Source organism: Cupressus sempervirens, chromosome 4 (assembly GCF_028749045.1).
Source record: "Cupressus sempervirens isolate cs-2001-9-10 chromosome 4, ASM2874904v1, whole genome shotgun sequence".
NCBI classification, from domain to species: domain Eukaryota; kingdom Viridiplantae; phylum Streptophyta; class Pinopsida; order Cupressales; family Cupressaceae; genus Cupressus; species Cupressus sempervirens.
Window position 1 is genome coordinate 523,113,391 of NC_143121.1, and position 12,668 is coordinate 523,126,058.

The window sequence follows — 12,668 nt, forward strand, 5'->3', positions numbered from 1 at the left end:
GTGGGTGAGATACATGAAAAGGCACAATATTATAGGATGCATTATGAGATGGAAATGCCACCAAAGTGGGGTTTAGAGAGCTATCAAGTGTTGAGATCATAGTCTTGATAGATGCAAAGGACATAGAGTAGTGGAGGTGGGATGGGACCAATGAGGCTATTGTAGATTGGTTAGGGTCATCATCAAGGCTAGGTAGAAGCTGTGAGGCCAGAGATAGTACAAATTGACATAGGCATACTTTTTTTTAGGGAGCTTCTCTTGATTTTTTATATGTTCTTTCATGGTTCACACCTATGGGAAATTAGTATTGATATAAACCATGACAATTGAATCAGGTACTATTTTGAGATATTTATTATATGACCTATGTTATGATGACTATATGAGATGGAGTGTGCACATATTTTACATGCTTTATATCGATATATTTATGTTTTTCTATGTGGACTTTATATGATGACATCATGTGTTGGTTTATCACATATCATGCTTAGGAAATAATATCTATATTTTTGCCACATGTTTGTCTCATAATATGTATGAAAATGAAATGTAAAATAATATGAATGCCATACTTTTATCATAAAATGAATGCAAATGAAATGTAAAATGATGTGAATTCCATGTGTATATGTCTATATATATATATCTATGTATGTATGTATGTATGTATGTATTTATTTAGGATTTTTTGAACTTTTGACATATGCAAGAATGCAAGATGAGGATGTTTATGGTGTATTAGAGTATGAGACCATGGTGGTGGTGGATGAGATGGATGGTAGAAGGAAAAGGAGATGAGATGAGGACTATTTAGCATGAGGTGAGGACTTTTTCTTTTGTAAAATACACTATATGTCAAAAGAGCTTTATTTTGATATGGAAAATGGGACGCAACGCATCATGGCATAAAGGGCTAGAGCATAAATGCAAGCCTTTTTTGTAAATAATAATAATGTAGATAGAGAATGACCTTATCTTTCCTAAGTCATATATACATGTCCCTGACTCTCAAAGGGACATTTAATAGATAGAAAAGAAAAAGATGACTATGAACCATCCTAACCACTCTCATAGACCAATTTATATAATCGAGTGGCATAGGAACATGAGCAAAGAAAAACAAAGCAAAAATAAATCACCCACTAAACAAAATGAGCCAACAACTATTATCATGCATTATTACTTGATTTTTAGTGCCCTTGGTTTTTGTAGAATGTTTTTTAGATTAATTATGTGATAGGTTTGATTGTTGGTTTGGTTGATACAATCATAGTGACAAGTTGAATTTATTGTTGGTTCATGTTGCTCAGATGATAGGTCAAGGTATGATTATCATTGATGTGTAGTGCTTTAAATTTTAGTCTCTAATTGTGCAAGTGTTTAAGAAAAAGGGATGATTATCCACAATGATTACTTACAAGGTTTATTACAAATTTTTGGTGGGTTTTCTCATTTTTTAGGATTTTTAGGATATTTGATGTTTTTGTGTTGCTAATTTTTAAGGATATTTTATAGTTTTTAGAGTTTTTTCAAGACATTATATGATTTTTATGGATTTTTTTAGGATATTATATGATTTTTAGGTCTTTTCTTAGGATCACATTTGAATTTTTAGGGTTTTTTTCATGGTCATAAAGGATTTACAAATGTTAGTTCCAATCCAATAAGAGATAATCCCAATGGATAATGTGTGATTAAGGAAATTTCACTTATTCAATTTAAAACTCACATACTATGTAGGAAATATGCCCCCAGATAAGACACAAACTATGTGCAAAAGCCAAAGATAGGGTATGTACAAGCTTGTGATGCTTAAGTAAGATAACAAGAGATATTAACCAGTTTGTCAACCATGTCAGGGACTAGGGATACCATGTAGTATGAAGAATGTGATCAGGGAATAACAAGGGTGGGGGGAGGGGGGGACCAGATGAAATGTTGATAGATGGAGGAGAAATAACTGATTACACATGGCACTTGTTTGCTAGGTTTTCACCATGGTACTTTCCCAAAGTGCATCTTTGTCAAGTTTTCACTTTTGGAAAAAATAATTCTCTTGACTCAAATTTTTCATGCCAAGATGCTTGTTTGCTAGGTTTTCATCAAGGCATCCATTTTTTCATGACTTTTTTTTGATATATTTTCTAGGACTTCTTGCCTTTTTTTGATATTTTTAAGGACTTTTTTATCTTTTTAAATATTTTTCTGGACTTTTTGCCATATTGTTTTGGATATATTTTTAGGACTTTTTAGACATAATCATGGATGTTGCTGATGAATATTAAAAATGAATATGTTATTAGTGTTGCTAGTTGATGACCTATGGATCCATGAGTGACTATAACTATGCATGATTCATTCCAAGTTTGTGACTAAACTCAAACCACTAGAATAGCCTCAAGATATACCATTGGGTACTATATGGAAGACAGTGTCTACCTCTCAAGAATCAAGGCATCTGAGAATAGTTGGGTCAAAGGATCCTTTGTTTAGGATGTTACTAATGATGACATACTCAAAGGTTTGTTGGATAGAGGTTTGATTTTGGATGTTGAATAGGTTAGGTAGTAGGATTTGGGCATAAATAACTAGATAGAAGGAAGAACTGGGAGGATTGAGACCAACAACTTCCCAGATGAATGTTGATCAAGAGACATCACATCTAGGGAAAAAAAGATGTTCGATTAAGAACTCATAATATTTAGTACTTTGTGGCATGTTGAAAAATAGAACACTTATATTCAAGGAATCAACTTGTTCATTTTGTATACTTGGGAGCTTCTTAGTGTGTTTTATTTCTTTGTCGTATGGTGCCTCTCAGTTTTCACCAAGAGACCTATTCTTTTCATTTGTTCTATTTTTTTCCTTTATTTTTAGTTTTACAACTGGAAGATAGAGTTTACTCCCCAAGATATGCCAATGTGTTCAATTCTGGAGAAGTTTCTTCTTTATGGTCACTAATCTTAATACCTTTCTAGAGTTCAAAAGCTTTTACAAGACCATCATCATTGTTGAATTGATCAAAGATTAGTGGTCCAAATTGGTTTCAATCCAATAGTTCAAGATAACTTGAGGAGATGCTAGTGTCAATTTTGAATGGGCTTTAGTCAAAGGTATAATATGGGTATCAGATTTAGTAGTATTACTGGGGTCATGTTCAGAAGATAGAGGACTTGGATCCCAATTTTTTTTGATCCAAGGTGCAAAGCTAGTTTGAGGGATAGGTTGAGCTATAGTAATATGTGTATTCTCCACATATAAGCTATTAGGGTTGGAAAATATATGGTTAAATTCATAAGGACTATCAAGATTATCAATTTCAGATTGAGTATCCTTAGATGCCTTTTCATCATTCAAAACATTCATAGTCTCACACGAGTGTACCTTAGTACTAGGAGGACCTATTCACAATGGATTGAATCTAATCCCCAAACTAGAAGGTCTTCCTTTTGTAGTGATAGGTTCAATTATTACTTTTTTTTGAGATCCAAGACCACTAAGTCCATCATAGCCTTTTTCTGTATGATAGTAAACCCAAGTCCATACTTGTTAGGAGATATCAAAGTGGGTTCTTGTTCTTCTTTAGCTTTCTAAATATGGACAAATGTATTCTCATATACATGTTCTTCATGTTGGTCACCTTCAATAATTAAAGTCACATAGGGCTTCTTTTGTAATGTGAATTTGGGTCTAATATGCACAAGTTGTGGTTTTCTATATGACTTGGGAGAAAGGGGTAATTTCCCAATGTGAAAGGCTTGTGACATGGAATACTCACCACAATCTTGGTATTCAAATTTGAGCTTTCCTTTGAATGTGGTTGTGAGCTTGACAAGATTGACATATTTAGAGAAATCAAGTGGTTTTGCTTCACTATTTACCAGGACTTGGCATTTAATGGTTCCTCTAAGACTAGCACAAAATAGGAAAGGGTTTAGATCACCAGGGATGGTGGCCTCCACATTGTTGTAGGCAATTTTAAGACATTGGTGATGTGTAGAAGGTACTCCTATTTATTGCATGAATCCAAGGGTGTCCCAATATCATGTTGCAATTCATTATAATATCTAGGACCTAGAATAGTGCGTTCTCAGTGGTAGGATCCACTTTGATAGGTAATACAATGACACCTTTGGACAAATGTTCACCATAATCATAGGCTTTTATTGTGATTCTACTAGAGTGATCCACATATTCTTTAGAGTAACCAAGACCCTTGATAACTTTTAGGGTACAGATGTTCAATCCTATTCCACTATCTATTAAGATACATCTGATCTTAACATTATGGATGAAGACCTCAAGATGGAGTGGATGATTATGATTAGGTCTAGATCTCTAGGGACCTCCCAAGGTGAAAAAGTGATAGGTTGTGATGCTTCCCAACCATGGCCTAGTACCAAGAAACATCAATGTTATCAAGGACTATTAACTCTAACCAAGATTTTATATTACTAGTTAATTTAGAGTACCTTTCAAGTGTTGGTCCACTAAGAGAATGGAGGAATAATCTCATAAGATAGGTTGGTTCATTAGTGAGCTCAGTACAAGAGGCACAAAACTCTTTGATATGATCAAGTGGGTTGCCTTTTCCTCAGTATTTCTTAAACCTTGGTGCCTCAAAATGTATTGGAAATGTAAGAATATATAGAGTCTTGTCAAAGGGATTAGGAATCCTTTTCCATGTATAGAACTTGTTTCTTTTGGACTCCTAATTCCTTAACTTTTTTAGCCAATTTTTTGAAATGGTATATTAAATCCTTATTAGAGTGTTGAGTATTAGTTCTTTCTTTGAGTCTTTTGTATCTTTGAGTAGATCTCTTATTACAATTAGAGATATGCCTACTCAATTCTGACATATCTATATATAAAGATTCAAGTGATGTATCACTTGGACGTGGAAGTATATTAGCACCTTGAAGATGGGAAGGTCCTTGTTATAGTTGTTGTGCTATTGATTATGATTTATGTGCCACTGGTTGTGGTTTTGTTATGCCATTGGTTGTGGTTGTTGTTATGCTAGTGGTTGTGGCTATTGTTGAGGTATCTCTATTTGTTGAATGTCCATGTATGAGATTATTGTTGTAGATATATTTATTGATCTTGTTGTGGCACAAGTTGTTGTTGCAACAAATTTTTTGATAGGTAAAATGTTGTTCCAATTGATGTTGATATTCCAACTATTGTTTCAATTGCTCTTCTTTCTTTGCAAATATTTCTTGTTGTTGTTGGAATTATTGTTGATATATTGCATGTATTTCAATTGGATTTATATTAGTTTGTGTGTTAGGAATTTTTTTGATAAGAAAAATAGGTTTTACAAGGACCTTGATACCCAAAATTTATAACAAAAACCCAAGGTGATAATAACTAGTTAAAGCCCAACCAAAAATAGACAAGTCACAAGGCTGATAATAAGCATGAAAGCCTAGCCAAACACAAAGGCCAACGAAAAGGCTAGTTCAACTTACATCCAAAAAGCTAGAACAAGAAAAAGCTAACTAGATAAAAAATAGTAGTGAACTAATAGAAAAAGATAGGAAAAAATAAACCATGATTACTCTTCTGTCTTTTGCTCAAGCTCCTACATCATATGAGTTGCTTCATAGACTTTGTGAGTCTCCTCAGCCATCTTCTCCCAATTTTTTTGACCTTCCCAATCTAGGCTACCAAAATTTATTTCTATCACCGCCTCCTCTTCCACCCTGGCTCTTTCTCTGTCCTTGTCCTCACTCTCATCTAGCAGACCTTTGGGTTTTAACGTTCTAGTAAGGGAAAAATTGTTATCATTGATAGAATTAAGGATGGAAATCATTTGATTTGTTAGATTATGATTATAGTTTTCTAGGTTTAGGATTCTCTTCTCAGCTAAATTGGTTCGATCCTCTTGGTCCTTCCGATTTCCTAGACGTGGCTCCTTCCTATTGTTTTCCAAATGGCCAATTTTTCCTTGACCTCTTCAAATTTGTGGTAAAGCCATTTGATTGACCTAAAATTGTCAATCATGTTATTTTGAGCATTATTGAAAAAATTCATTCCCATTTCCCTAGCATCATCTATTTTTGCCACCATAGTTGGATCGATGAATTCTTCGAACTGGAGTTGGCCCTATTTTTCTTCTAGGATTTGGAGATTCATTATCTCTCTGACAATCCCCATCTTGGATGTTCTTATATTGAAATTTCTCCATGCATTTTGCCTATCCTTAATAATCACTTCTCCACCCTCTCCACCAATTTTCTCCTTCTCCTACTCCTGGGGATGGATAGGGGAAAAAGGAATTGCTGAGATTTTTAGCCCTGACCCCAGAACCCCCTTTAGCTTCCCTCTCTTTTTCCCTCTTCTATTTTTTGGCAACTAGTTCTTCCCTTGTAATTTTCATCTCCTCCTCATCCTCATCATCATATTTCATTTCCTCCCCTTCTTCATTGTAATCTTCATCACCCTGTCTTGTAATTTTAGACCCATGTCCTCTAGGGCTCTTCCTTCTTGGGGTAGTAGATGAGGGATTTTTTTTCCTAACTCTTTGGACTTCTTTCCAGAGAAAATGTTTTCCTCCCCCTTTGTGTTGATACTTTTAATATCCTCTAATGAAAGGAAAAACTAGAGCTTCCTGAGTCCTCAGAGGCATCCGCACTAGGTAGAGGAGTTTGCTTAAAGTTTGGGCTTTAAAATGCTCATAAATTAATAACAATAATCCCTCATGTAGGGTAGGATTTGCATAGGGTTTTTTCTTGAATCCTATAATAGCCTTTCTCATAGAAGTAAATAAATAAAATGGGAAAGAAATCTTAATGCCATGGCAAAAATGGTTGAGAAGAACAAAGTGATGAGTTCTCACCCTATCAAATCTAGTATCCAATGAATATACTCTATAAAAGCTCATAAAAGATACCTCCAAATTTTTTTGATGGAATCTATTTCATAATACTTTTCACATTTTACCAAATCATTCCTCTCCTTTGATCTCTTTGTAAAATCCTTGACCGCATCTGCTGATAGCTTCTTATCTCTTAAAAATAGAAGCCCTCTACCAAAATTTTAGACAAAAGAGCAAAGAATTCCTCTGTAATCTGAAATGGAACTCCATTCACTTCAACCCTCTTATCCTTTGAAGAGTTAACCATACTGTTAGTTACATCTAGGTCAAAGCCATGGAGTTTAGCGATGTAATTTGCTATACCTCCCTTCTCCAATTTCTCCCATACTTTTGCCCTTTGTTTCCATTTTTTTGCTTCCCCCATAGGCTCCTTCCTACTCTGTTCCCCCACCATTTATGCACTCTCCACTCCTATAATTTTCATAACACTAACCTCTGCAAACCCTTCTCAACCCTTTGTATGATTTGGTTATCACTTCTTTGAAAAGTGCCAATATATTTTTCTATACCCTAGGAAAAAAAGGTGGATGAAAAAATTGACCCACAAAATGTGTTGATATGACACTGATAACCTCACCTGACTGTGTTTACCATAAATGCCATTATTGCAATAATTCACACCCTAGCTTCCATTAATAAACATTATTACATTAAGATCTTGATTATACCTCCCTAGATTTTTTTTAGTTCGATAAAACTCTTGGCTTCTTCTAGAATATTCCCACCCAAATTCTAGGTCATCACCTTGTCTTGCCTAATGGATTCATTGGTGAACCAGTCTGCCATGGGATTAGCCTCTCTATAAACATGGGTGATGTGGACACATTCAAAATTTTGAAGGATATTTTGGGTCTCTTCAATTAAATTAGTAATAGATCATGAAGGTTGAGTGATTCCTTTAATACATTTTATAATGTTATTAGAATCCCCCTCCAACCATAATTTTTAAATCCCCATGTCAAAGGCTAGTTTAACTATATGGCAAGTAGTACTAGCTTCTACAAAATGGTTAGTTTGAAAACCCAAAGGATGAGAAAAAGCCACCACCCCTCCACCATAATTATTTCTTATGATTCCTTCACAAGCCAAAGGTCTAGGGTTACCTTTTGATGCACAGTCAAAATTTGCTTTATGCCATCCCTTTGGAGGGAGCAACCATTTCACTTCCTATCTTTTTTTCCTCATGTCCTTTTCTCTCTCCTTCTTATTACCACCATTTTCAATATCTCCCCCCTTCCTTACCTCATAGTTTTCCTTTATTTTTCTATAAATCTTCTCCCCTAGAACATAAGCAGTTTCCTCTTTGTCCTTGAAAATTCTATTTTTTTTCCTTCCAGATTCTCCAAAAAAAATGAGGCAAAGTCTAAGTGCTTAAATCCAACAAGTCTAAACCTTTGAACATACTTATTCAATTGCAAAAGAAATCAAGAAGATTACCTGGTTTGCACTAGCTAAAATTCTTAGTTATGTTATCCTAGACCTCCATTGAGAAAGGACAATGCATAAACATATGATTGATCGATTCCATCTGATTTTTACAAAGGGTACACCTATTAGGCATAATATGACCTTTTTTTATTAAATTATCCTTAGCAAGAATTTTGTCTTGTAAGACCAGCTAGTAAAAAAATATTGATCTTTGGGCTAAGACCAAGTAGCCAAGCTTTCGCCCAGAATTTTGTCTTGCAAGGCTAGCTAGTAAAAAATATTGATCTTTAGGGTAAGATCAGGTAACCAAGATTTCACCCAAGGGGGTTTCTCTTTTAGACTCCAAAGTGAATTATAGCCTAAAGCTACCAACTAAAAATCATTAGGATTTTCACCCCATATAACTTCATCCCTCTTATTATTAATAAACATAGAATTCAACATAGTCATGATCAGTCACCAAGTGGGAAGAAAACATAAGATAGCATGGATGCTCTTTCAGAATTTGAATTAGTTGGTTTGCATGCAGGTGGGAAAATGGTCGGGGAGAATCTAGCTAGAGGTACAAACCCTGGGGGAATGATAGGGGGTACTGAGAAGTTTGCAAGGTTAGAATCTTTAGTCAATGTGGACAATGGAAAGTCTTTGGGTGATTCTGAACCTTTATGTGGGGTCTGTATCCCACCATTGGATTGCCTATCTACTTTTCATGTGTTAGGATAGGAACTCAAGAAGGAGAAAGATAATGTTGATTCTTTCAAGGAAAAGTCCTCTTAAGGGCTGAAGCAAGGGGTCTCAGAATGAAAAACTTGGTCATCCCTATTTGGCAAGAAACCCAATAGAAAGTCTCTTTTCTTACTGGTGACTGCTAAGTCCTGCTGGGAGAAAGGTGAGTTTCAAGTTTTTATTCCAAATCCTTTAGTTGATTTTTTAGTGTCTTCCATGGATTTCACCCTAGTGGGCAAATTTTTAGGTGCAAGACTAGATCTTGAATCTCTTAGAAAAATGGTTAAAAGGAAATGGGTTATTAGAGGAGAGGTAGATATTGCTCCCATATTGAATGGATTCTTTTCATTTATCTTCAATTGTAAAGAAGACATGGATAGGGTTCTTTGTGGAGGACCATGGTCTTTTGGTAAAAGCTCTCTCACCATTAAAAAATGGGAACCTAACATGGATCTTTCAGAATCTTTTTTCTTAACCACTCCCATGTGGGCCAGACTTCCTGGGCTCCCTTTAGAATTCTTGCATGAAGACATTTTTAAAGGTATTGCCAGTTCTTTTGGTGAACTTGTGGCATTGGATAATGCTATGGCTTCTAGAACCAAACTTCATTGTGCTAGACTTTTTGTTAAAGTGGCAAACCTGAATCATCTCCCAGCAAAGGTGGATCTGATTTCCAAACTGGGTAAAAAAACTAAAGAAATCTTTTTTGAAGATCTACCTAATTCCTACTATGCTTGTAAGAAGCAGGGGCATTTGGTTAAAAATTGTCCTTCCAAAAGTAAAAATCAGTCTAGCAGTGGTTTGGATGGGAAAAAGAACAAGGTTCCGCAAAAGAAAGTATGGAAACCTAAAGAAGGCCATCACCAAGAACAAAAGTTTAATGAAGAACTTCAAGCTCCACAAGCTGAGGTGGATAAAGAGCCTGCTTTTGAGGAAGTTAACTCTGAGAAAGAAGGTCTTGGTTTACATTCTAAAACTAGTTTACCTGAACAAAGATTAGAAGATCAGGAAGATTCATCAAAACAAATCATTATTTATCAAAGGATAGAAGAACAATGGAGAGATTTTGATGACAAAATTGTGCTTGAGGAAGGAGAAATCTTGGCTGATACCAAAAATTTACTTGAGGAGGGAGATCCTCTTTTTTCTTAGTCTAGGGAGATCCAGGTGCTATACCAGGTTGATAATGATCTTTCTATGGATGAGCCTCCTTCCCTAGATGATGTGAATGAAAATGGCTCAATTCATAAACCAAACCAAAGAAAAAGGGTTGAAAAAAAGAACAATACTAAGGGGGTAGAGACTAGAAGCAGAAAAATAGATCAACATATCAAGGTGAAACCTCTTGCTTCTTATCTGGATAAAACTGGGAAAAGAGCAGAACAACACTCTAAGGTGAAACTAGATGTTGGTTCCTCGGACAAACTTGGAAGAAGATCTACTAAGAAAACTAGAGAGTTAGAAAGTATGCAGAATATGCTGATGGTAGGTAGGTAACTATTCTGGATTTTACCCCTAAAAAATAGATATGAAGATCATAACTTGGAATATTAGGGAGTTGAATAGTACTCATAAACTGGACATTGTTAGGAATTTTTTTAGAGAACAAAAGCCTGATTTCCTCCTGCTTCAAGAAACTAAGATGAATAAAGAGAAAGTGGAACAGATTAAAGCTTTTAGAAATTATTCAATAAATGCCAGAAGTTTAGAAGGGGCATTAGGGGGAACTTTGATGTTATGGAAGAAGAACTATTTCTCTAGAAAAATTTTGATTGCTAGTAAACATCTTATGATAGCAAAAACTACTAGTATAGACCAGAAGGAGGGTTGGTATATTGTGAATATTTATGCTCCAAAAATAAAGAATCTAAGGAAAAAGGTTTGGGATTCTATTTCTAATTTTAAAAGTAAAGACTATTCTGGACAATGGATTATAATGGGAGATTTTAATGTCCCTCTTTATGATCATGAGAAAATGGGAGGCAATGCTACTCAGTTGGAAGGGAGATTGGATTTAATGGAATTTATAAATAAAGAGGGCTTAATGGATATGGACCTCCATGGAATTGAGTTCACTTGGAGTAACAAGAGAGTTGGTAATGAATGTATTCAGGCTAGGCTTGATCGTGCTCTTATTTCTCCTGATTGGACTAAAGACTTCATTTGTAAGATGGAAGCCTATTAGAAAATTGGATCAGATCATTTCCCCCTAATCTTCAATACTACAAATATTTATCTTAAGAAGAATTTTCCTTTTAGATTTGAGAAGATGTGGATGCAACACCCACAGTTTGAAAGTATATTGAAAGAATGGTGGAATATTGATTTTGAAGGCACTGCCCTCTTTAGAGTTCCTTCCAAGCTTAAAAATGTTAAAAGGGAAGTCAAAAGATGGAACAAGAATAAATTTGGGAACATTTTTGAGAACAAAACAACTGTTAAGGAGGATATTCTAAAAATTTAGGAAAAAATCCAGAAGGAAGGATATACTTTTGACCTCCTCCTTGAAGAAAATGAAAAGCTTACTCAATACCATGACATCATCACTAAAGAAGAAATCTACTGGAGACAAAGATCAAGGTTGATATGGTTGAGGGAAGGAGATAAAAGTATAAAGTTTTTCCATCTCTCCACTCTGAAGCATAGGGAAAAAACTATCATATCATACCTAAAAAGGGAGATGTGAAGATTGTTGAGGACAAGGCCATCATGGATGAGATGGTGAATTTTTTCTCTTCTCTAATGATGGATGATCCCAACATCAATTTGGATAGTCAGGCTGAATTCCTCAGAGTGATTCCTTCACTGGTTTCAAAGGAACAGAATAAAATGTTATGTTCAATTTCTAAGGATGATGAGATCTTCAAAGCTATTTTCTCTCTGGGAGGAGATAAAGCTCCTGGTCTTGATGGTTTCCCCATCTTTTTCTTCAAAAAGCTTTGGAACGTTGTGGGTAAAGATGTTTGTGATGTTGTTAAGGAATTCTATGGGGCAAAATAGATGCTTAAGGAAGTCAATTCCACCTTTATGTGCCTTATTCCTAAGAAAATTGGTGCTGACTCTCCGGATCAGTTTAGATCGATCAGCCTCTGTAATTCTTTCTACAAAATTATTTCCAAAGTTCTCACCTCCAGACTTATTCAGGTGATCCCATTGATTATTGTTGATCAACAGAATGGATTCATCCCAGGTAGACAAATCCTTAATTCTATCATCTTTGCTCATGGGAATATTCATTCCTTGTCTTGTTCTAACAATCAAGGTTTCATTATGAAAGTGAACATTGCAAAAGCCTATGATAGAGTTGATTGGTCTTTCCTCTGTAATATTTTTCTTGCTTTTGGCTTTCACCATAAGGTTGTTGGTTTGATCCGTCAATTGATTTCTACCTCTTCTATCGCTGTCTTGGTTAATGGTAGGTCCTCTCATTTCTTTTTTCCCTCTCGAGGGTTGAGACAAGGTGATCCTTTATCCCCCATCCTTTTTGTTATTATGGCTGATTTCTTGGGGACTTGGTTGAAAGAGGTTTGATTAAGGGCTTACAACCATCTTCCCATCCTTTAATTTTTTTCTCATGGACAATTTTTTGATGATACCATCTTCATGGGTAAGGCTGAAGTGAAGGAAGCCA